The following is a 27,674-nucleotide window of genomic DNA, read 5'->3' as shown; positions in this document are numbered from 1 at the left end:
AGAAAATGTAGTCCTTGCCTTAAATGACTTTACATTGTAATGAAGTGTAGGACCAACACAATATTCACAGCACCCACAGTGGCCATGAATATCTCAGCACAATTCTGAATCACAAAATACAAAAGACTCTCCACATGAAGACAGAACTAAAACATTTATTCAGACCCCAGAAAACCAAATCCATCCAACTAACAAAAATCTATACACAATAACAAAGCAGAGAATAATACCATCCCCAAGTCTTGCCCTGCTAGGCTTCCCACAAACCAGCTCCATTAAACAAGATCACAAATAAGCTCTTTCACTCACTCCAGTCAGCTGCCTGCTTGCCTGCATCCTTCCTAGCTCTGACTAGACTCTGACCAATGTCTTCTCAGCTCTGTTCTAGCTCCTTCTCTTACTGTTCTACCTTTCCTGCTCCACCCCTTCCTGCTCCACCCATTCAGCAAACTCCTCCCACCACAGGTTTCCATGTGACCCAAGCAGATCATTGAATGAATGGGAAATATCTTCCCATTTAAATTACCATTACATGAGATAAGATACTACGAAAAAGGGGACCTGAAAAGGGAATGAGCCAAGTTAGTTAGTCAGTCAGTCAATAAGTTTATTAAACACTATTAGGTTCTAGGCAGAGATAACTAGGTGGCACAGTGAATAGACCATCAAGCCTGGAGTTAGAAAGTCATGAATTCAAATGTGGCTTCAGATACTTACTACCTCTGTGACTCTGGGCAAGTCACTTAACCCTATTTACCTCAGTTCTTCATCTGTAAAATGAGAACACACTAGAGCAAATCCGTCCAAGAAAACTCAATGGACAAACCCATGGGGTCACAAAGAGTCAGACATGACTGAACAACTGAATAAAAATGACTGAACTGAAAAAAATGAAAAGAAAAAGAAAAAAAGTTACTGTTAAGCTCTGAGAATACAAGGAAAGGCAAAAGACAATCTCTGCCCTTGAGGTGACCACAATTTGAGGGAGCAGATAATATGCAAATGGATATGTCCAAACAAGGTATAGGCAATTTCTCAAGAGAAGAGGAAGAAAGGGAATTTTTATAGTACCTACTATGTTCCAGGCACTATGCTGTGTTTCACATATATTATCTCATTTGATCCTCACTGGCAAGTTAAATGCTATTATTATTTCCATTGTATAATTGTGGAAACTGAGAAAAGCAAATTATGATTTGCCCAGGACCACACAGTTAGTGTCAGACTGAATTTGAACTCAGTTTTTCCTGACTCTAAGTCCAGAGCTTTATCCATTGTGCCACTAGCTCTCTGTACCAAGAAGTCCTAAAACCCTCCCAAAGAGTTATTCCTTCCACCTTGGTCAACTTGATTGATGGTCAAATAATTTGATGCAAGGCTAGAAGATAAGAAGTTTAATTAGCATCAGCTGATGGGCAGTGGATGGCAAAGAACAAAACAAAGAGAGATACCCATATATATGGTTTTGCAAAACTTTAGGCCTATATTGCAGGTGGCAAAAGGAGCATATCAGGTATGATTATTCAGTCACTTTCCTCTTTTGGAATGTTGAGTAATATGAAAAGGTGATTTAGAGGAAAACTTTGAGGTTACAACATGTTAACCTTGGGATCTCAGGAATTGCCAAAGATCAAGTTTACTCCAGTGGGATGTTTTCTCTGTAATTAATCTTATCAGATAGCCAGGTGGGAAATATATAAGGCAGTGGAGACTTCCTTCAAGATAGAAATCATTAAGACTCATCCAGATCTTGCCAGCTGGAAAATATCTATGCATAGATAACTCCATGGCCCTATTTCATTGGCCTCTAGAGTGACTATTTTCTGGGGAGAAGATGTTTTCTCAAAAGCAACAGGATATAGGTCTTACCCATTTTTTCCACATAAAATAAACACAGAAAAGGCATTAAAATTAAGAGGGATTAAGAAAGGCTTCCTATAGAAGATAAAATTTTAGCTGAGATTTGAAGGAAGCAGGGAAATGAGACAGTGAACAGGAGTGAAGAGGAGGAGGATTTCAGGCATGGAGAACAGTCAGAGAAAGTTCCCAGAGAAGTAATATCTTATTAAAGTAACAGTGGAAAGGCCAGTGTCACTGGACTGAGGAGTACATAGTGGAGTACAAGCATAAAAAGAGTGGAAAGCTAGTGAGAGAATTTGTGCTTTGCAAATCTTTGTCTATATTAGTTATCAGAAATATGAAAAAAATTCTTCTTCACTGATTCTCATCTCTATAATTCTAGTTGACCAGTTTGTTGCATTTATTCTAATGCAGGCATACAGAAACTTGGACTGCATTGGGCAGAGTAATATTCCTACAGAGCTTCTGAATTGTCAGTCCCATTTTTGAAGTTATTTGCCTTCTCTCTTCTCTTCCTGTGAATTTGTGTGCTTTGCCTAGGTTCAGAGGCTTAAAAGGTTTAAATACTGATCCAGGACTGGGTTTTCTTATCTGTTCCCTGAAAGAACAGGGTTCCATTGTGAAAACCCATTATTATCTCCATTATATCCAGGGTAGCTTGAGGGAGTTTCTCTTTAAAATCACTAACTATCTCAGTTTGTCCATAAGGATATATCTAAGACAAAACTAGTCTGAGAACCCACATTACTTAAGAGAGGGAAAGAGTAACAAGGTAGTTAATAATTAAAATAATTTCATAAATCATTAACAACTTTGGTTTCCAATTTGGGGTAAAAATGCTATGTAGAACAAGATTTAAAGAAATACAATATGCTAAAGTATATATTATCACCTTCTCTTGTTAAACTTCAATTGCTTTTAACCATTACATAAAATAACTCTAAGTTCACTTCTCAGACAAAAGTATAATTTGCCCTGGCCCTTCACATATTGTTAGAGATTTTCAATGCTGTACTAGTATATGCATTCTAATAAAAGCTTTTCTCTCACACCTGCTTTAAGTTTAGCAGACTTGCTTTAAGTACTTGACAGTTGTAAGCATAAATAAAAATCCCTCTTTGTTCTGTCCAAAGCAAGACATAAGTCTCAGACTATAAACTCTAATCACTTATTTAATGTTGGCAAGAGGAATTTGAAATTTCATTTTACCACTCTGCCCATTTTAGCTCTAAATTGACATTTCAATCTTCCTAACTTGTGGTCATCTTTACCAAAAAGAAAACCATACTCCAAATACAACTATGTTGTAAAAAGGATCATAAGTCCCTTCAGTGGAAAGAGGCCTTAGAGACTATCTAATCTAATCTCTGTTTAATAAGAAAAGTAACACCCATAAATATAAAATAATTTGCCAAAAGTCAAACACCTAATATATTTCATTTCACTATGACCTCATCATTTCCCAAAATGGAAAGAAAATGATCTTGTGTAACAGCAAGGACCCCAGCATACATAGGAGGGCATGTTGTATAGGTTCTTAGATTTGCTTTCCTAAAAGGAAAGCAAATTTTGGGTGGTCAACAATCTTCTTTATTTACATTCACCAAGAGAGAAAATACAAATAGGGAAATAAAAACCAACAGACAGGGCTTCCAACTGCCTGACCATAAGCAATACATATATCACAGATCAACATACATAGTTACCAGAGAGAGAAGCACCAATATCTGGGTTTTCACAGCCAGGGGGCTCCTTAGCTGCTACCCAGACTCTCCTCTGGCCAAATAAGCACTTTCAATGAGTAAGCCCCAAAGTAAAACCTCACCTCAGAGTATTTATACAATTTTCAGAGATAGAGGGCAGAACCCTCTGACCCAGTGCCTCAACAGAAATTACCAAAAGGTATTGAGGACTATTAATGTGTGGGGAAGATCTTTTACTTTTCTTCCCAACCACCATTAACCTTACATTAACATTATATCTGGACACTCACTCTTGTCTCCCCACCCTATCCCCAACCAATTTTCTGATTTTGTTGTTAGCTTTTTTAGATTAGTCTACTAAGTAGACTAATTGTAGACCCTTGTAAAGAACCCATACTTAGGTTTTCTTCTGAATGTTTAAAACACTATTTGAACAGTGTAAAACAGCTTTTAATAGGCATTTTCAATAGTTTCCTCAGAGTTCATAAAGGATTATACCAAACTAATCTACCAACATCTTGGAATTCTATATTTGAAGCAAGGGGATACAGGGTATCCTAAAAGCTAGCTGGTAGAAAGGTAAATGATTAAAAGTAAAGTATGGTATTTTCTTACATGCCTACATCATCACACTATGATAGAACATTTTTCTTTTGACAAAATTGAGATATAAAAAAATGGTGAGATTTTCTAGCAGATCAACAATACTAGAAAGACTAAATAAAGCCAAGTTTCATGGCTACTACATGTTGATCAAAAATTTAAGGGAATTTGTGAGCAATGGTTTTCTATGCCAAGTTGGCCTGATACACCCAGGAGAGCAGAGCAATTAAATGACTAATATTAGATTAGTGAATGAAGTACCTAATTTATAAGATCATGTTTTTTTAAAAGTTCACAGACCCCAGGTTAAGTTGCCCTGCTCTAAAGTGTGTCTTTGGATAAATTTAATTAATGGCTACTAAATGTTTATACATAATTTTAATAATGAGTTTAAACGACTTTTTATTTTTATTTGGGGGGGGGGGGTTAAATAGATTTTAATGACATAGCTGAGCTGAATCTAGAGGGAGAAGCAATCTTATCATGTTAACACACCCCTGGCATGAAGTTACAGAAATGTTCTGCTTCAACCTGTTCTGAAATTACAGAAATGTTCTGCTTCTGGGATACGTTTCTTTTTTTTCCTTAATTAATTAATTTGTTATCAGTTTTCTACAATTACTTCCATATATCTTAGATATTTCTCCCTCCCTCCCCGCCTTCCTCCCCAAGATGGTGTGCAATCTTATGTAGGCTCTACACATATATTCTTATTAAATACATTTTCACCTTAGTCATGTAGCAAAGAAAAATTAAAATGAATGGGAGAAACCATAAAAATGAAACAAAACATAATATAACACAAGTGAAAATAATCTGCTTCATTCTGCAATCCAGTTCTTTTTCTGGATGTGGAAGACATTTTGCCTCAAGAGTTCATTGGAAATTTTTTAGATCTTGGCATTGAAATGAAGGGGCTAAGTCTACCACAAAAATTCTTCACACACTGTGTTGTTGCTGTGTACAAAGTTCTCCTTGTTCTGCTCCTTTCACTCAGCATCAGTTCATATAAGTCCTGCCAGGCCTCTCTGAAGTCTTCTTGTTCATCATTTCTTACAGCACAGTACTATTCCATTACATTCATATACCACACCTCGTTCAGTCATTCCCCAATTGATGGGCATCCCCTTGATTTTCAATTCTTGGCCAAAACAAAGAAAGCTGCTATAAATATTTTTGTACATGTGGGACCCTTTCCCATTTTTATGATCTCTTTGGGATACAGTCCTAGAAGTGATATTGCTGAACTATTTTTAAAAGATAAAATAATTTAGTGAAAAAAATTCTATAATTTTTCAGGTTTTCTTTGACACTAGCTATTTAGACAAATAATTTTCTATATTTTTAATTTAAAATGTTTAAATTTGTGGAGTATTCTGTTCTAACAGTCTTCAAGACTAGAATAGGTGGGAATGATTTTAGCATTTCCTTACCTGTAGCCAATTTGATAGAAGAGATAATCTCTTGAGATTTATTATTGATTTTAAAATCAGTATTTTACAATTGGAGGGGACCTCAATTATCATCTAGTAGTTCTATCATCTTACAGATATGGGAGCTGAAGTGAAGTGACTCTCAAAAGGTTACAAAAGTTGTAAGTGGAGGCAGAGCCAAGATGGTAGAGTAACAGCATGCACTTTCAAGAGCACTGCCCCCAAGCTCAGCCAAATATCTACAAAAAATGACTCTAAACAAGTTCTAGAGCTGCAGAACCCATAGATTGATGGAGTGAAGCAAATCTCCAGCCCAAGACAGCCTGGAAGGTGCCAGGAAGTGTCTATCATGCCATGCTGGGAGCAGGGTATAGTCTAGCATGTGGGCCAAATGTCATAGACAAGACCTGAACAGGCCTTGGGGGGACTGAATCTCTCACACCTGTGGTGGTTTCCAGACTTCATGACCCCAAAACTTGAAGGACAAATTGAAAGGTCAGTGGGAAAAGCCTGTGGGACCAGTACAGGAGAGTGGAGTGGTCCAGCCCTAGCCCCAGGGTGGCTGAGGGAGAGGAGACAGAGGAACCCGTGGCAGCCACAGCAGCAGCAGGGGCAGCTGCAGCCACTGCTTCTGGAGCTCTAGGCCCACAGATTGTAGGGGGATCGAGCAGCTGAAAGTACACCCCTCACCTCCATAGGAAGCAGAGAACTACCTTGACAAAGAATTCAAAAGTCAATTAAATGGCTGGGGAAATGAGCAAAAACCAGAAAAAGAATCAGACTATAGAATCTTACTTTGGTCACAAGGAAAACCAAAACATGCAAACAGAAGAAAACAAAGTCAAAGCTCCTCCATCCAAAGCCTCCAAAAAAAAAATATTTGTTGGTCTCAGGCCGTGGAAGAGCTCAAAAAGAATTTTGAAAATCAAGTAAGAGAAGTAGAGCAAAAATTGGGAAGAGAAATGAAAGTGATGCAAGAAAATCATGAAAAATGAGTCAACTGCTTGCTAAAGGAGACCCAAAAAAATGCTGAAGAAAATAATACTTTAAAAAAATAGACTAACCCAAATGGGAAAAGAGATTCAAAAAGTCAATGAGGAGAAGAATGCACTAAAAAGTAGAATTGGCCAGATGGAAAAGGAGACCAAAAGCTCACTGAAGAAAATAATTCCTTAAAGAATAAAATGGAGCAGATAGAAGTGAATAACTTTTTGAAAAATCAAATTATAAAAGAAAACCAAAGGAATGAAAAAAACAGCAGACAATGTGAAATATCTCATTGGAAAAACAACTGATCTGGAAAATAGATCCAGGAGAGGCAAGTTAAAAATTATAGGACTATCTGAAAGTCATGATCAAAAAAAGAGCCTAGACATCATCATTCATGAAATTACCAAGGAAAACTGCTGTGATATACCACAACAAGAAGGTCAAATAAATATTGAAAGAATCCACAAATCACCTCCTGAAAGAGATCCCAAAAGAAAAACTCCTAGGAATATTGTAACCAAATTCCATAGTTCCCAAGTTAAGGAGAAAATATTGCAAGCAGCCAGAAAGAAACAATTCAAGTATTGTGGAAGTACAATCAGGATAACACAAGATCTAGCAGCTTCTACATTAAAGGATTGAAGGGCTTGTTCCCCAAGGGTTAGGGACATTTCATCAATCAGTCATGTCCTTCAAAAACTGACTGACTAACCTAGAGGGGCTGGGCCCTAAATGGGAAAATAAAGAAGAAAAAGCCTTTACTCTAATATTTTTTATTAACATAATAACAAAATAATCATTTCTCTCACAGTTAATTTTAAATGTGGCTACCAACAGGAAGGAAGGAAGGAACTATAATTGATAAGAAAGCCAGAGTAACTAAACTAAGACATTGGACCTCACCAAGCATCTTCATATCTTATTATCTCACAACTTTATCACATCCTATTTGGTTCCTTCTTACAAAATACAAACATTGAATTCTGGAAATAAGCCTTTAATTTTTATAACTATCTGAGAGGCAGGTCAAAAACCAGAAAGACTAGATGCTTTTTAATGAAAATGACAAAGTAGTTCTAAGATTATAACACATTCCTCAAAATTGCCAAATGTAAGGCATCGTTTCAAAAGAATTCCAGTGAATACAAAGAGTGACCAGGGTGATAATCCCTCCCATAGCAATTAAGAGTTCATAAACCAGCTAACTTAATTAAGCTAGCTGTTCTTATCCCTAAAATGTTTTCAGTTACCATTCTCTTGATGTTCTACCCTTCATGACCAAATATCTTAAGTAGGACATAAGCAGCCTCCATTTCCTTGTCATTCTTTCTCTTCATGGACTTATTCCACAGTTGGCCCCATTCTCAGTTTTTCTCTGACTCTAATATCATCAGCAACCTCCTTGCCAAAACCAAAATGGTCTTTTATCAGTTCATACCTTCAACATTTCTACTCTATTTGTCACTTGTCAAGGAGCCCCCTGATTGTTGAAACTTTCTCTTCCCTCTGGCTTCTTTCATACTTTGTTTTCCTAGGTCTACATCACTAACTTTTTTTTTTCCTCCTTCAAGAATTCTTCCTTCCTCTCAAGGCTAATGCCTCATGTAGTCAGCATAAAGGTTACTTATATCAATCAATCCATTAATCAAGCAACAAGCATTTAAATAATAATTTAATATGAGCTAGCACTTTGCTAAAGACATATGAAGTAGGGCAAATATAATTTGCATAATGCTTTGAATCATGTCTACCTCTAAATATCTTCCCAACTTATTTATCATGATGTCTGAAATACCCACAGGTTAAGGCATAAAAATGTTACCTACAGCAGATAAGATATCTTAGATATCAAAGACTTCAGGAGACCAAAGGCAATTAAATCTTTGTGGACTTGGCCTGTGATTTTCTTGATATAAGTAACTTTAGGTGGTGAAATTCCTTCTACCAACACATATGGACATCTGCCATAATGATGGGATATTGGGACCTGGACACCTTAAAGGAAAAGACCATGTCTTTGAAAGCAACCCAGTCCCTGAATTTTCCCATATATTTCATCAGCCCAGATCACTGGCATTTTACCCAAGGCAACTGGCCCACCCCAGCCCACCTACATACTTCACAGTCCTTTATATGGTCTTGACCTATCTCAGATTACTTAATATTCTTTTTACTATTGCATCTGGTCCACCTCAGTCTATTTACAACTCCATAATCCCATCCTGATCTTTTTACTGTCCCTTTTTTGTATAGAAGTATCAGTCTCACCCCTATTAAGTAGCAGACTCACTAGGAATCTAGTTCTACTATTGGCATTCCAATAAACCTTGCCACTTTCACTGGAAGACAGTTTGAGTACATGAATTCTTTCCAGGCAGACACTGCCCTGTACTGTGACATTTAGGTGTTCTCAACAACCCCAAACCATATCAATACAACTTATAGTCTTAAAATTTTGCCCAAGACACTCATATTACAAATGACTTAGCCATGGTCACATAGTCAGTATTTGTCAGAAACTAGGTTAAAAACCAACATATTTGTGACTATGAAGTCAGCTTCCTATTATTGATACCACTTTGCCTCTCATGACTTAAGAAAATCTCTGCTTAAATCCACTTTGGCTACAGTAATGGGAGCAATATTCTGACCCATAGCCCCATTCAAATTAGGCTAGCTTTGCCTTAAAAAGTGTTAGAAAGAGAACCACAAGATTGGAGTAGTAAGAAATATAGCAAGTTTCTTGCCCCTAAATTCCTCTAAATGTATCTATGAAATGCCCCTGAATGAATCTTAATTTGAAAACCCAAGAAAATATTACAATGAGACATTTTTCTAGGTTTAGTTTGCATAGGAGAGAGACAGAAAGATTTATGTTCACTGGGGAAGGGAACCAGCCAAGGGTCTGATTAAAAGTTCCAGCATAAGGAGATGCTATACACAAGGATAAGAAGAGGTCCCAGATCTAGCACTCAAACTTGTGTAGGGTATGAGACCATATTTAATTGGTAGCTCTATTTCTTACTACTCAGTTCTGGGTCACATCCAGGATGAACTGAGGAAGGAAAATGCATAAAAGGGTGGTGTTCCAGGGTAAGGAGTAGTCCTGGGTTCTAGACTAAATACTAAGAAAGGAGTAAGTTCAGAAAAAAAAGCAACAATTATGGATCAACCCCAGAAGTAGAAACGAGGGTCTTAATTCCAGCTTCTAGCCAAATCTAAAGCCTGAAAAGTAATAACCAGGTCAAAAATTCCAGACCAAAGGGAAACTTACAGTTTTATTACACTGAGTTAGTCAAGCATTTCAGTTGTCTAATAGAAGCAGAATCCAGTAAAAGTTTACTGGAACTCCAAATGGGGCATGCCCACCTGCATGTTGCTTAAACACAAAACCACATTAAGAACTTGCAGTGCTCAGACCAGAGCAGGTCAGTGATCAGAATTTGATTTAGCTCAGAGCATTTGGAGAATAAATATGAACAAATAATCATACTGGACTAAACTATGAAAAACTGTTTATATTCTAATATGAGGGACACCTATATCCCCTGTGAACTTTATCATCAAGAGTCATAGAAGCAGCCTAATTAGACAAAAAGTTTGAAAGTGGTTCTGTCTTGATAATCTTAAAAGAAGAATGGAAAGGGGAAGAGGGATGTACTGGGAAGAGACGAAGAACAGAGAGAAAAGTTAAAGAAAATTATCTTATGTAATCAGGATATGAAATAGAAGTATATACAAACAAGAAAGAAGGGAGCAACTGACACTTGAACTTCATTCTCCTTTAAATTGGTCAAAAAAAGGAAAAGTACACTTACACACTTGGGTACAGAAATTCATTTCACTAAACATGAAAATGAAAGGGAAAGATGAGAATAGAGAGAAATAAAAGGGAGGATAGATTATGAGAAGTATGAGTCCTAAGAAAAACAAACTTTAAATAAGGAAGTACAAAAATATTTATAGCAACTCTTTTGGTGATAGCAAGGAATTGGAAAATGAGGGGATGCCCATTAATATGGGAAATCAATGAGCCAATTATGATATATAAATAGAATAAAATACTATTCTGTTGTAAGACATGATGGAGATGGTTACAAGTGAAATCTGGGAAGTTTGTGTGGAGTGATGCTGAGTGAAGTGAGCAGAACCAGGCATACAATTTACACTATGCCAACAATGTTTTAAATACAGATCATTTTTAAAGACTTAGGAACTCTGATCAGAATATTCACCAATCAAGTTTCCAGAGAACTCAAGATGAAACATGTAACCTGCCTCCAAATAGAGAGGTAAAACACTCAGAATGCAGAATAAGACATAATTTTTTTGGACATGACATGGTCAATGTGGAAATTTGCTATGTTTGATTTTATATATTTGCTAAAGGGGTTTTTTCTTTTGCTTTCAATTGGGGGAAGTCAGTACATCAGGGTGAAAAGTCAGATTTTTGACAATGGAAGAAAAGAAAAATAATAAAAACAAAAAAACTCTACAGAATGTAAGAAATATTTGGGATTCTAACTACTAAGTCATGAACAGCAACTATATAAACATAATCATAAAACACATTACAGAAATAAAGACCAACCTTTGTATTTGGTCTGTGCCAATAAAAATGACAATATTATCTTAGTTAATTTATTCAGTGGTATAACAAGTAAAATAGCAAAGGATTATATTATGGAACTAGAAAAAATAATTATGAAATTAATCTGGAAGAAAAAACTCTAAAATATCAAGGAAAGTCATGAAAAAAATGTCTAAAAAGACCCTACCAGTACTGAGTTCCAATTATTCTACAAAGTCATAATCATCAAAATAATTTGGTGATTTTAAGAAATGGAGAAGGAGATGATTAGGAAAGACTAAGTATACAACACACAGAAGCAAATGACCTTAATACCATAGTGTTTGATGAATTCAAGTACCCTAACTAATGAAGTAATGACTATTTGACAAAAAGTGCTAGGAAAAGTGAAAAGCAGTCTAGCAAAAATTCAGCTTAGATTAATCAAACACTAGATAACCAGGTAAGTTTCAAAGAGGCATATGACTTAGATAAAAGAGGTTACATAAAGAGTTCAATACTAAAGAAAAGAAGTGATCGCAGAAGATAAGATGAATATTTTTGATGTGCATTAAAATTTTTCATACAAATAAAATTAATGGAGTTAAAATGCAAAGGAAACAACACTGGGCAGGGAGGAAACCTTTGCAGTAAATTTCTCTGAAAAAAAACTGATATCCAATATATATGTGTATGTGTGTGTGTGTGTGTGTGTGTGTGTGTGTGTGTGTGTGTGTGTGTTTTATATACATATATATAGTGAGAGAGAAAAAATTTCTTCAAATCTGAAAGAGGGGAGGATTCTGGAAAGATGGCAGAGTAGGTCAGAAAATTCTAAGTTCTCCAGATTTTCCCCACAAACAATACAAAATACTGCCTGTGGGCGAATGTAGAGCATTAAAAATAAACAAGAGCTGAGACAGAATGGTGATCCTCCCGGGACAATCAGAGAAGATCCAAAGAAAAATCCCAGGACCAAGATTTGGTCCCTGTAATGATTAAACACTTTCAGGCTAGTTCTGCTGAAATAGAAAGTAGCAAGCCCTGGGGTTAGCTGGGTTGACAGGCAGCCTTGGCCCCAGCCATAGGAACTTCTACCCTGGGATAGTAGTGAAAAATTGGACCTCAGAGCCAGAGGAGATTGAGGGAATCTCTGCTGATAAGGGACACTAAAGCACACTGAGCTTCTGAGACATGGCTGAGGGTGAGAAGGAACCAACACATGCCAGTGAGTGCAGAAGCAGTGGGGCAGGGATGCTACTGGCTGTGGACACTTACAGGAGGGTAGAGTTCTTGGTTTCAATTCCAGGTCAGAGGGGAGAACTGAAGGAATATCTGAGGCCAGAGGCACCACCCCCATACACCAGGACTAGAGGTGATTACAATAATAAGCTGCTATAAATTAAAAATAAAATCACAAGCAGGCAAAAAAGAAAGAACCCAAGTACAGAAAGTATATGTGAAAATAGGGAAGACCATGGTTTATCATCAGTGGAAGATAGTGAAGTAAAAAAAGAAAAGCCTCTCCTACCCTAAAGAGTAATGTAAAATGGTCACCTGCCCAAAAAGAACTAATTGAAGAACTTCAAAAAGATTTTAATAATCAAATGTGAGAGATCATGGAAAAATTTAAAAAACAATAAGAACAATCCAAGAAAAACATGAAGATTATGACAAGAAAGTTAATCAACTGGAAAAGGAGATCCAGAATCTTAAGAAAATAACTCCTGGAAAATTATAAATAGGCAAGGGGAAGCCAGCCAAGTTATAAGAGACCAAGAAACAATAAAATAAAAAGAATGAAAAAACAGAAGAGAATGTAAAACATCTCATAGGAAAAACAACTGATCTGGAGAATACATCAAGAAGAGAACTATAAGAATAATCAGACTATCTGAAATCTATGGTCAAAAAAAGAATCTTGATATAATAATAGAAGAAATAACTTAAGTAAATTGCCCTCAAGTGTTAGAACTAAGGGGATAAATAGAAATTTTAAAAAATCCACTGATCACCACTTGAAAGAGAGCCTACAAGGAAAATCTTTAAGAATATCACAGTCAAATTCAAAAAGCCCCATTTCAAATAGAAAATATTATGAGTAACAAGAACAAAACAGTTCAAATATGGTAGCATCACAATTAAAATCACACAAGACTTAGCAGTGACTACACTAAAAGACTACAAGTCAAAGATGGTGGAGTAGACCTGTAAAAGCTCTGCCCCATAACCCACAAAATACCTGTAAAAAATAACTCTAAACAAATTCCAGAGCAGTAGAAGCCACAAAATGACCAAGTGAAAGAGATTTCCAGCCCAAGATAGCCTTGAAAGCTGACAGGAAAGGTCTATTGCACTAGGCTCAGAGCAGAGTGCAGCCCAGCCTTGGCAGCACTGCATTGGCAGGGACAGGACCAGAACAGGCCTCAGGGGGCAGAATCCCCAGCAGCAGCTGCGGTTCCCAGATTGTTCAAACCACAAATGCCAAAGACAGCTTCAAAGGTCAGTGAGAAAGTCCTCTCACCTGAGTGAGAAGGGAATGCAGTCTGGCCCCACCAGCAACAGCCACTGCAATGGCAGCCTCCATTTTGGGAGCCCTCTGCCTAAAGACCCTGGGGGAATTGAGCCACTGATCTTGATCTCAGTCCAATGTGGCAGCCCTAGGGTGAGGAGGAGCTCTGGTGTGGTGAAGCTGGAGGCAGTTGTGGAGAGGGAATTCTACTCACAGATCCTGGACAGAAAAGTTTTTGGTTGCTCCCAGACCAGTGTGCAAGCCAGGAGAGGAGTAAACTCCCCTCCCTTGATTGTGTCACCTTGGAGGAACTGAGAACTTGCAGGTCCCTCGATTATACCCTCCTCTTGACAAAGGACTCAAAAGTCAAGTAACTGCCTGAGAAAATGCTCAAAAACAGGGAAAAAAATAGACTATAGAAGGTTACTTTCTTGGTGAACTGGTGTTTTCTTCCATGCTTTTGGACGAGAAAGGACAATGCATACCATTAGAGGAAAACATAAAAGTCAAATCTTCTGCATCCAAAACCTCCAAAATAAATATGCAACGGTCAGGTTATGGAAAAGCTCAAAAAGGATTTTGAAAATCAAGTAAGAGAGGTGGAAGAAAAAATGGGAAGAGAAATGAGAGCAATACAAGAAAATTATGAAAAGTGAATCAACAGCTTGCTAAAGGAGACCCAAAAAATGCTTAAGAAAACAACACCCTTAAAAATAGGCTAACTCAAATGGCAAAAGAAGTCCAAAAAGCCAATGAGGAGAAAAATGCTTTAAAAAGTAGAATTAGTCAAATGGAAAAGGAAGTTCAAAAGCTCACTGAAGAAAATAGTTCTTTAATAAATTAGAACAGAGTAGATGGAAACTAATGACTTTATAAGAAACCAAGAAATTATAAAATCAAACCAAAAGAATGAAAAAATAAAAGACACTGTGAAATATCTCATTGGAAAAACAACTGACCTGGAAAATAGATCCAGGACAGACAAGTTAAAAATTATGGGATTGCCTGAAAGCCATGATCAAAAGAAGAAAAAGAGCCTAGACATCATCTTTCATGAAATTAACAAGGAAAATTGCCCTGATATTCTAGAAAGAGAAGGCAAAATAAATATTGAAAGAATACACAAATCACCTCCTGAAAGAGATCTCAAAAGAAAAACTCCTAGGAATATTGTAGCCAAATTCCAGAGTTTCCAGGTCAAGGAGAAAATATTACAAGCAGCTAGAAAGAAACAATTCAAGTATTGTGGAAATACAATCAGGATAACACAAGATCTAGCAGCTTCTACATTAAAAGATCGAAGGGCTTGGAATATGACATTCCAGAAGTCAAAGGAGCTAAGATTAAAACCAAGAATCACCTACCCAGCAAAACTGAGTATAATACTTCAGGGGGAAAAATGGTCATTCAGTGAAATAGAGGACTTTCAAACATTCTTGATGAAAAGACCAGAGCTGAATAGAAAATGTGACTTTCAAACACAAGAGTCAAGAGAAGCATGAAAAAATAAACAGGAAAAAGAAATCCTGAGGGACTTACTAAAATTGAACTGTTTACATTCTTACATGAAAAGATCATATTTGTAACTCTTGAAACTTTTCTCAGTATTTGGGTAGTTGGAGGGATTACACACATACACACACACACACATACACATATAGAGAGAGAGAGAGAGAAAGAGAGAGACAGAGAGACAGAGGGCACAGGGTGAGTTGAATAGGAAAGGATGATGTATTAAAAAAATAAGATTAAGGAGTGAAAGAGGGATATACTAGGAGGGGAAAGGGAGAAATGGAATGGGGCAAACTATTTCTCATAAAAGAGGCAACAAAAAATTTTTTAATAGAGGGAGGTGAGAAGGAAAAAGTGAAGCTTACTCTCATCACATTTGGCTTAAGGAGGGAATAACATGCACACTCAATTTGGTATGAAGATCTATCTTACACTATAGGAACGTAGGGAAGAAGGGAGAAATGGGGTGGGGGGATGATAGAAGGGAGTGCTAATGAGAGGAGGGAGTAGTTAGAAGTAAACACTTTTGGGGAGGGACAAGGTCAAAAGAAAGAATAGAATAAATGGAGGCAGGATAAGATGGATGGATATATAGTTAGTCTTATACAGCATGAGTATTATGGAAGTCTTTTGCAAAGTTACACATATATAGCCTCTATTGAATTGCTAGCCTTCTCAGTGGGGATGGGTGGGGAAGAAGGAAGGGAGAAAAGTTGGAACTCAAAGTTTTAGGAACAAATGTTGAGAATAGCTTTTGCATGCAACTGGGAAATAAGAAATACAGGTAATGAGGTATAGAAATCTATTGTGCCCTACAAGAAAAGAGAGAAGATAAGGATAAGGAAAGGGAGGGGTGTGACAGAAGGGAGGGAAGATTTGGGGAAGGGGTAATCAGAATGCATGGTGTTTGGGGGTGAGGGAGAGTAGAGATAGGAAAAAAATTTGGAACTCAAAATTTTGTGGAAATAAATGTTGAAAACTAAAAATAAATAAACATTTTAAAAGACTACAAGTCTTGGAACATTATATATAAAAAAAGCAAAAGAACTGGGGTTGCAGCTAAAAATATCACAACGAACAAAGTTAAGCATACTCCTGAATGGAAAAAAAAGGAAATTCAATGAATTGCCAGACTTTCAGGATTTCATTGCAAAAAAACCTGAACTTGATAGAAAATTTGACATACAAGATCCAACAGAAATATAAGGTATACATCAAAGACTACTTACGAGGGATTCAGTAAGGACAGATTGTTTACTTTTTATATAAGGAAATGCAAAACATATGTCTAAGATTGTTATTAGTCATTGGGTGGTTTAAAAGAAAGATTGTGGTAGATTTGAGTATGATGTGATTCTAAAAAGTAACCATTTACAAAAGGTAAAAAGAGTAATTATTTTATACAAATTAGGTGCAAGAGGAAGAACTGACACAGAAATTAGATGGGGGAGAAGAGCTGGTAATTTTGGATACCTTCTGTCTTCATCAGAAATGGGTTAAAGAGGGAATAATACATACATATCTAGAAGAGTATAAAAGTCTTCTAAATTTAGAAAGAAATAAAAGACTAAGGAGATAGGGAGAGGGGAGAGAATAAGGAAGAGATTTTTAGAGGGAGATCAACTCATAAAATCTGAGTTAAAAAGAGAACAATATATATGTTTAGAAGGGAATAAAAGTCTTCCAAATTTATAAAGAAATAGGAAGGTAAGCAAATAGGATGGGGAAGAGGAGTTTTATAGAAGGATGTTTAGATTAATTGGAATGGGAGAATAAGAGAGGGATCTTTGGAGGGGTAGATTAAGTAATAGGAGGGCAAGGTAGCTGGTAGAAGTAAAGTAGAGGAGTCAGGAAGGATAAGAAATAAGAGATATACACAAATATAAAATAAAGATCAGATAGAATTTATGAAGAAAAAAGCAGGGTTAATCATTATGATCTCAAAGTTAAAACTAAAATATATTTAATCAGTAGGGAGGGAAACTACACTATATGTAAGTCATATTAATCAATATTATTTTAGAATATTTAAAATAACTACACAGGATAAGCCTGGAATATTGCTCTGGTGTAGAAAATGATGAGTTTGTGGAATCAGAAAAACATGAAAAGGCTTAAACTTATGAAGGAAGATGTTCTCTACCCCCAGAAAAACATAGGACAAATAAGTATAGTACGGTATTACATAGATGCATATTAAGGTTTATGTCTATATGTGAGTATGATTATAGATATCTAAGTATACATATGTGTACGTGCACATGTGTGTAATATATATGCATATGTTTGTGTGTATATGTGTACTATATATGTGTGTGTACATAGATGCGTGCATATATACATGCATATGTTTGTGCTTAATTATAGCCTTCTTGGGAGACAGGAAGAAGAAGGGTGAAGAACACAGTAAAAAGTTCACAGTAGAGAACAAAACAAAACTTACAAGGAAACAAAGAAATGGTGGACATCTCTGAACATAATGTGTAGTATTTATAGTACAGGCTTTCTTGAAATGGTAATGTATTGTTGTTTATTTTGAATCCTCTCAAGTTCTACTGTGCACATGGCAATGTTTTTTCTTTCTTTTCTTATTTTATATTTAAATTTATAATGTGTTTCTTTTTCTTTTCTTATTGTGCATGTGTTTTAGTATTTAAATTAAAAAAACAGACAAATTTGGAAGAGTGTAGCACCAAGGCAACATTCACAGAACCTGTGGCAGCCATGAATATGTTGGTGCAATTCTGAATTGTGAAATACAACAGGCTCTCCACATGGAAGACAGAACCAAAACATTTATTCAGACATCAGAGAGCCAAATCCATCATAATAAAAAAGTAATCTATACACAATAATAATTCAGTGGGCAACATCAGCCCCAAGCCTTCCCTCTATTAGGCTTCCCACAAACCAGCTCCCTTAAATCACAAACAAGCTCTCTCACTCATGCCAGCCAGCTGCCTGTTTTCTCTCTCTCCCTCAATTCTGACTGCTCTGACCAGATTTCCTCTCAACTCTGCTCTAGCTCTGCCTCTTCTTGTTCCACCTTTCCTGCTTTATCCCTTCAGCAAACTCCTGCCACCACAAGCTCCATGTGACTCAGACTTCCATGTGACTCAGGCAGTTCACATGAGCCTTTCAATGAATGGGAAAGATCTTCCCATTTAAATTACCATTACAAAGAGTAAGAGTCATTACCAGTAGATAAGTGATCAACAAAGGCACAAACAGGCAATTCTGAAAGGAACAGATCCAAGTTATCAACAGTCATCTAAACTAAATCATTAATAATTAGAAAAATACAAATTAAAAGAAATGTGAGGTTCTACCTCTGCCAATCAGTGTCAAAATTATAAAAAGGAAAATGACAATTGTTGAAGGGACTGTAGAAAAACAAGCACACTGATACATTGTTGGTGGAGCTATGAATTGGTCTAGCTATTCTGGAAAATAATATGGAATTATTCCCCCACCACACCCCCAAAAATCCCTGAACTGTGCATACTCTGACCCAGGCATAACAATATAGGTAGACCTATATCCCCAAAGTGATTTTTTTAAAAAAAAAAAAAAAAAAGGAAAAAGACTCATATGTCCCGTTGCTGGAGCAATATCCTAACCCCCAGCCAAATAGAAATTAGGTTCTGTAAAAGGTTCTGAGACTTGATTGACTCAAAGGACTGACTCAAGGCTCAGGTTATTAATGTCATTTCCTGGTTTCCTGAGCATAAAAATATCCAAGGGAAGCTCTAGGATCTTTCTCTGATGCTTGGCTAGCAGAATGCAATGGATAACTGTAGTAGGGGAACTTTATTCAATTGAATCAACTTGGAATGTCCTCAAAATACTCTCTATTTGTGGTAAAGTAAATCTCCTTTTGTTATCTGCTATGATCTATGAATGTCTAAATTCATTCCAGTGTTGAAATTAAATTACCAGGCAACTGACCTAAATCAAGCTAAGTCCAGAACATGGACAAAAATATTTACAGCAATTCTTTTTGTAGTGGCAATACTGGAGAAGTAAGGGGAGGAGAGCTTGCTATCAATTGAGAAGGATTGAATAAATTGTGGCATATAAATGTAATGGAATATTGTTGTTCCATAAAGAATGCTGAAAGAGATCATTTCAGACAAATATTGGAAGACTTGTATGAAATGATACAGAGTAAAGTAAGTAGAACCTGAAGAAAAATTTATAGAAGAATATAACAGGCAGTCTAAACAAGGAAGGTCCAGATCTTGGATTTGCCCTTTCTCCTGGGTTATTCTGAGATTTGCATTATTCCCTGTCTAGATTCAATCTAACAGGTAGGAGTTTGGTGGAACTATTTCTGGCCGTGAGTGATTGAGGGACTGATACTATGATGATGAAATGTTTTCTAGTAAGCTAAAGAACTAGAACTTAGGGTACATATAAAAGGTTTGAGTATAAGGCCTTTCAATTACTTTCCAGGCAGCTTTTGAGTGGGAAGATTTCTATGAGCTTCTGGGTGAGCCTTTCCTACAAAGATGCCATGTGATCATGAACACAAGGCATCTCTGCTTTTTTTTTTTTTTTTGTCTCTTTTGTATTTATTCTTTCCTGATCATAGATGAATATCAAATATGTCTCATCCTGCACTCTTGAGTCCTTTCCCTCTCTTTCAGGAGGTAAGTAGCATGTTTCATCATTAATGCTCTGATGGACATTACACATATCAGAGTTCCTAATTCTTTCAAAGTTGTTTGTCTTTACAGTATTGTTATCATTGCTTTCCTGGTTCTGTTCACTTAGCTCTGCATCAGTTTATATAAATCTTTACAGGTTTCTCTTAAACAATCCCCTTCATCATTTCTTATAGTATGATAGCATTCCATCACATTTTGTACACCATAGCTTATTCAGCCACTCCCTATTTGATGGGTATCCCCTCCTTGGATTCTCAGTAAAGCTCACCTCAATAAAGCCACCTCAGTAAAGCTCTAAATATTTTTGTATATACTTAGTTTGTTTTGCTTAGGACTATTCCCTTCTTTATTCTACTCTCCCTCTAATTTCCCCTTTCCCTGTCTCTCCTACTTCCCTATTAAGTGTATTTCTCTACTCAACTGTGTGTGTATGTATACGGGTATTCTTTCCTCCTTTGATCAATTCAGATGAGAATAAGGTTCAAATGTCAGTCACCAACTCCACCCCCTCCTTCTTGTTTGTAGAGATGTTTATTTGCGCACTCTGCTTATGTAAGATAATTCTCCCTAAACTTTCTCTCTGTCTCCAGTGTATTCCTCTTCCCCTCTCTTTCCATTCTTCTTTTATAATCATCAAGACATAACAGAACCACTCCCAGGCCTTGTCTAATTAGGCTCTTTCTATGACTCTTGGTAAGAATAGTGTTCAGAAGGGACATATGTATTATCTCCCCATATTAGAATGTAAGCAATTTATCCTTATTTAGTCTCTAAATGACTGTTCATTCATGTTTACCTTTTTATGTTTCTTTTAACTCCAGTGTTTGAACTTCAAAGTTTCTTTGCAGCTCTGGTCTTTTCATCAGAAATACTTAGAAGTCCTTTATTTTATTAAAGTTTCATTTTTTTCCCCTGTAGAATTATACTCTGTTTTTCTGGGTAAGTTATTCTTGGCTGTAAGCCTATATCCTTCGCCTTCTGGAATATCATATAGCATCCTTTAAATTGGTAGCTGCTAAATCATTCGGGATCCTGACTGTGGATCCTCAGTATTTTTTCTTTCTGGCTGCTTACAGCATTTTTTCTGAAACCTGTAAATTCTGGATTTTGCCTATAATTTTTGTGAGAGTTTTCATTTCAGAGTTTCTTTCAGGAAGTAGTATATTTTTTTTTCTATTTCCACTTTTTCTCTCTAGTTCTAGGAAATATGGGCAATTTTCTTTTAAGATTTCTTGAGATATGATATCTAGGTTATTGTTTTGTTCGTAGCTTTCAGATAACCCAATGATTATTAATTATTTTTTCTATTTGATCTGTTTTTCAGGTCAATTTTTTGGTACCATGAGATACCTTATCATTTTTTCATATTTTTGTCAGTCTTTTAACTTTAATATTTCTTGGTGTCTCATAGAGATACTGACTTATTTTTTGTTATTCCATAGTTCAGTCATGTCTGATTCTTCATGTCCCCATCGATCATAACATGCCAAGTCCTTCTATCCTCCTCTATCTCCCAAAATCTATACAAACTTATGTTCTTGTTTCCTCAACACTATCTGTCCATCTCATCCTCTGCCATCCCCTTCTCCCTTTGTCTTTAATCTTCCTAACATCTGGTTCTTTTCCAATGAGTCCTGTCTTCTCATTATATGACCAAAGTTTTTAAGCTTCAGTTTTAGTATTTGACCTTTCAGTAATAGTCTGAATCACTACTGTATTCAGTATTAACTGATTCTATCTCGTTACTATCCAAAGGACTCATAAAAGTTTTCTCCAGCACCACAATTCAAAAATGTTGATTCTGTAGTGCCCAATTTTCCTTACAGTTCATCTCTCACAGCCATACACTGCTACTGGAAAACCATAGCTTTGTCTATACAGATCTTTGTTAGCAAAGTGATGTCTTTGCTTTTAAAGTATACTGCCCAGATTTGCCATCACTTTCCTTCCAAAGAGTACTTCTTTTTTTTAATTTCATTGTCTTCAGTAATTGTCACTGTCCGCAATGATCTTTGAGCCCAAGAATATAAAATCCAACACTGCTTCCACTTCTTATCCTTCTATTTGCCAGGAAGTGTTGGAACCAGTTGCCATGATCTTAGGGTTTTGGTTTTTTTATATGTTAAACTTCAAATCAGCCTTTAAACTTTCCTCTTTCACCCTCATCAAGAGGCTTCTTAATTCTTCTTCACTTTCTAACTTCAGAGTGGTATCATCTGTCAGGCTCTCCTGGGTCATCCTGGGTCATCTCCAGTCATCCTGAAGAATATCTGGCCACTGGACCCAGATGGCTCTGAAGGAGAAAGTGAAGCTGTTGACCTTGCACAGCCCTCCCTCACTCAAATCTAGGTCAACTACAAGTCAGGTCAGCATTTCCTTGATGTTATGGTTCTCTTCAAGAACAGAGGTCAAACACACAATCTGCATACCTAAGATTGTTGATATTTCTCCCAGCAACCTTAATTCCAGCTTTTGATTCATCCAACCTGGCATTTCTCATGAGGTAATCTGCATATGAGTTGAATAAGCGGATAGTCTTGTCATACTCCTTTTCCAATCTTAAACCAATCAGTTGTGCCATGTTTGGTTCTAACTGTTGCTGCTTGATCTGTATACAGGTGCCTTAGGAGACAAGCAAGATGATCTGGTACAACTGTCTCTTTGAGAACTTGCCACATTTTGTGGTGATCCATACAATCAAAAGCTTTAGTGTAGTTAATGAAGCAAAAGTAGATGTTCTTCTGGAACTTTCTTGCTTTCACCATAATCTAGAAAATGTTTGCAATTTGGTATTTAGTTCCTCTGACTCTTCAAAAATCAGCCTGCTCATCTGGTACTTCTTGGTTCACATATTGCTGAAGCCTATCTAGCTTGCAGAATCTTAAGAACCTTGCTGACATGTGAAATAGGTGCAGCTGTTCAGTAATTTGAACATTTTTGGCATTACCCTTCTTTAGGAATGGGACATAAACTAATCTTTTCTACTCCAGTAGCCACTACTGATTTTTCCAAATTTGCAGGCATATTGAGCGCAGCAGTTTAACAGCATCATCTTTTAGGATTTTAAATAGCTCAGCTGGAATTCATTCACCTCCATTAGCCTTATTGTTAGTAATGCTTCCTAAGGCCAATGTAACTTCATTCTCTAGGATGTCTGGCTCTAGATCAGTAACCACATCATCATGATTATTTATGACATTAAGATCTTTCTTGTATAGTTCTTCTGTATATTTTTGCCATCTCTTTTTTTGTTTGCAAGGCAATCAGTGTTAAGTGACTTGTCCAGGGTCACACAGCTAGTGTCAAGAGTCTGAGGCCAGATTTTAACTCAGATCCTCCTTACTCCAAGGTCAGTGCTCTATCCACTGCACCACCTCGCTGCCCTTTACTACCTCTTCTTAATCTCTTTTGCTTCTGTTAAATCCCTACCGTTTTTGTCTGTTATCATAACCATTTTTGCATGAAATATTCCCTTTACATCTCTAATTTTATTTGAGATCTCTTGTCTTTCCCATTCTCTTGTTTTCTTCTATTTCTTTGCTTTGCTCATTTGAGAACACCTTATCTTTCTTTGCTACTCTTCAGAATTCTGTATTCAGTTGGGTTTCTCTTTTCCTTTCTTTTCCATTTTGCTTTCCTTCATCCCTCAGTTTCTTGTAAAGAGCATCAGATAGCAATTTTGCTTTCTTGCTCTTTTTTCTTTGGGATGTTTTTTGTTACTGCCTCTCATGTAGTATTGCAAATCCCTTCTTCAGTTCTCCCTGGTTCTGTGATGTACAACTGGGTAATGCACAGCAAAATTGCTGGTTGGCACATGTTCCCACAGTCTGCAAGAGGTTGAGAGGCCCTGGTGTGAGTTCCGGACCAACTCTTGGCCTCAAAGACAAGCTTTCCCTGTGCTGGCATATTCTTTATGTGGTATGTGTCTGGCTAGACTCCCTCTCTAAGGTCCACAAACCTACCTGCATAGGATGACCTGGGCTGGAAAAATGACTTACTGTGACATTTCATTGGATTTCCTGATCAGGTCTTGATTTGGTGCATTTTCTAGATCTGTTTGGGGGAATTTTAGTGGGTGATGGGGGGAGAGATCAACTATACATCTTCCTGCCATCTTGGCTACACCACTGAATATTTTGAATGCAACTTCTCTTTGTATCTCTTTCCCACTCAGTTTTCTTGATGACATACAGAAAAATTGATGATTTGGGCATGTTTATTATATAGCCTGATACTTTGCTGAAGTTATTTCCATTTATTTTTAGTTGACTTTCTGGGACAGGGGTGGGGAAACTGTGATCTTGAGGCCACATGTGGTTCTCTTGGTCCTCAGGTGCAGCCCTTTGACTCAATCCAAATTCACAGAACAAATCCCATTAATAAAAGAATTTGTTCTATAAAACTTGGACTCAGTCAAAAGACTGCACCTGAGGACCTAGAAGACCAGGTGTGGCCTCAAAGCTGTAGCTTCCCTACCCCTTCTCTAGGTTTCTCTAAGTAGACTGTCATATCACCTGCAGAAAGTAAGGTGTTTGTTTATGCTAATTCTCTCATTTTATTTTTCTTGTCTTCTTGTGAGCAAATATTTTGTGGTGAGAATATGTTTTTTTCTGTATGATATTTTGATGTTTTTTAAAGTAGATGATTCTTTGATGGCTATTAAGTTCTATTCCACCACTTGGGACCCAAGCTATAACCTTGATTTGTGACATGGTTTTAATTTACTGTGAAAACATATTTGCTGACTTTCTAGAGTCCCCCTTGCCTTGGCTTCCCTTGACTATGTGCTCTAATAGATTACCACTCTTGGCATATAGCCAACATGGCCAAAATAGCCCAAAGCTAGAACATTGGGTGGCCTTTCACCTACCCTACATCTGGAAATAAAGCCCAAAGTTGCTTAGATGTTCAAGGGGAAATGACTTATCTCCACTTTGAGGTCAGAGAGCAATGTCCCCTGCTCACTTTGAAGCAAGGAGGAAAGCACTACTTTCATTTGGAAAGTTGGGAGAGCTAACACCCTAGGGGGAAAAAAACCCTGTATAAACCTCATTGGAATCCCTGGTCAATGGTACATTCACTAACAATCTCTGAACTGCATTATTTTCTCCTACTCTTGGCTAATGTCCAGATTCTTCCTTGTCCATCCCCCAGGGATCACCTAAACCCTTGTATTGCACTCTTCTGGGCTTTACACTTCTTCCTCTCCTCAGTCTGCAATTAGGTTTTGCTGTACCTCTGACCTCTAGAAGCACTGTAGTCTATACACTAACCGTCATAATGGTATATGTCTCTGTGCCATTAATAAAGCCTTCTGCAGTGACTCTAAAAGCCATTCCTTCTTGGCAGAATACAAACAACCCAGCTGGATGTGTAAAAGATTAGGCAAGAGCCACAAGTTTCTTTCTAATTCAAGAGTTGTTAATCAAAGCTATGACTAGGTTTCTTGGCCACCACACCTCTGCAGATACCTTTTGTCTCTCCTAGAGAGAGTGAGAGCTGGGTCACTGAACCAACATATTTCACTGATAAGATCCTACATAACTCTCCTACCGCCTTCTTCCTTCATGAGCCATTTTTCCAAATGAGGACTCTTCCACTAAGCAACTCTGCCCCAATATCTTGAAGAGCGTTATGATTCAAGACATAAACACAATGGCTGCTGGTCTCAACCCTGTGCCTCAGCAAAAGGAAACTCTTTTCCCTCTTATACCCATGAGTGCTATCTCTAGACAAAATCTTAGACTAGGGCTTCTGGCAACTACACGTTTAAATAGCTATTATTTACTATGTTAAAGAAAAATGTATTTATATGCTTTTTGGTATTGTAGATGAATGTTATATTTTATCAAAAAACAACTTTCTGCATCTACTGATATAATCATATGAATTTTATTATTTTGTTATTCATATAATCTATTATTTCTATGATTTTCCTAAAATCAAACCAACTAATATCTTTGACATAAATCTAAACTGACCATGGTATATAATATTTTTACTAGGTTGCTAGAGCCTTTTCACTAATATTTGAAATTAATATTCATAGGAATATTCTTCTATATTTTCTTTGATTTGTCTCTCCCTGATTTGGGTATCAAGAGCATATTTGTATAACAGGAGGAATTTAATAGTAGTTCTTTTCATACTATATAACAATTTATATAACACTGAAATTAGTTGTTCTTGAAATAGTTTTCCTCCTTGGGGAATCCATTCCTGATTTGTTCAAATTTTTTTTCTGAAACTGGGTTTTTGAATTCTCTGTTTCTTTTTCTCTTAATCTGAGCATTTTATATATTATTGTCACTTTACTGGCATATAACTGCACAAAAAAATTTTCTAATAATTTTCTTTCTTTTCTCTTATAATAATCCTCTCACTTTTTTATATTGGTATTTTGTTTTTAATTTTTATTTTTAAAAATTGAACTAGTTAATTGTCCTGCTGCCTTTTTTTTAGGTTTCTTTTTTTTAAAATTTATTTATTTAACTTTTAACATTCATTTTCACAAAATTTTGGGTTCCAAATTTTCTCCCCATTTCTCCCCTCCCCCCACCCCAAACCACTGACCATTCTGATTGCCACTATCACCGATCTGTCCTCTCTTCTATCATCCCTCCCTTCCCTTGTCCCCATCTTCTCTTTTGTCCTGTAGGGCCAGATAACTTTCTATACCCCATTACCTGTACTTCTTATTTCCTAGTAGCAAGAACAGTACTCAACAGTTGTTCCTAAAACTTTGAGTTCCAACTTCTCTTCATCCCTCCCTCCCCACCCATCCCCTTTGGGGAGGCAAGTAATTCAGTATAGGCCATATCTGTGAAGTTTTGCAAATGACTTCCATAACAGTCATGTTGTATAAGACTAACGATATTTCCCTCCATCCTATCCTGCCCCCCATTGCTTCTATTCTCTCTTTTGATCCTGTCCCTCCCCAAGAGTGTTGACTTCAAATTGCTCCCTCCTTCCATTGCCCTCCCTTCCATCATCCCCCACCCTGCTTATCCCCGTTTCCCCCACTTTCCTGTATTGTAAGATAGGTTTTCATGCCAAAATAAGTGTGCATTTTATTCTTTCCTTTAGTGGAATGTGATGAGAGTAAACTTCATGTTTTTCTCTCACCTCCCCTCTTTTTCCCTCCACTAAAAGTCTTTTGCCTGCCTCTTTTATGAGAGATAATTTGCTCCATTCCATTTCTCCCTTTCTCCTCCCAATATATTTCTCTCTCACCCCTTAATTTCATTTTTTTAAGATATGATCCCATCCTATTCCATTCACCCTGTGCTTTGTGTGTGTGTCTGTGTGTGTGTGTGTGTGTCTGTGTGTGTGTGTGTGTGATCCCACCAACTACCCAGATACTGAAAAGTTTCAAGAGTTACAAATATTGTCTTTCCATGTAGGAATGCAAACTGTTCAACTTTAGTAAATCCCTTATGACTTCTCTTTGCTGTTTAACTTCTCTTCATTCTTGTGTTTAAAAGTCAAATTTTCTTTTCATCTCTGGTCTTTACATCAAGAATGCTTGAAAGTCCTCTGTTTCATTGAAAGACCATTTTTTCCCCTGAAGTATTATACTCAATTTTGCTAGGTAGGTGATTCTTGGTTGTAGTCCTCGTTCCTTTGACTTCTGGAATATCATATTCCACACCCTTCGATCTCTTAATGTAGAAGCTGCTAGATCTTGTGTTATCCTGATTGTAAATCCACAATACTTGAATTGTTTCTTTCTAGCTGCTTGCAATATTTTCTCCTTGACCTGGGAACTCTGGAATTTGGCCACAATGTTCCTAGGAGTTTCTCTTTTTGGATCTCTTTCAG

Source organism: Notamacropus eugenii, chromosome 3 (genome assembly GCF_028372415.1).
Source record: "Notamacropus eugenii isolate mMacEug1 chromosome 3, mMacEug1.pri_v2, whole genome shotgun sequence".
NCBI lineage: Eukaryota > Metazoa > Chordata > Mammalia > Diprotodontia > Macropodidae > Notamacropus > Notamacropus eugenii.
Note: the sequence above shows the minus strand (reverse complement) of the source record.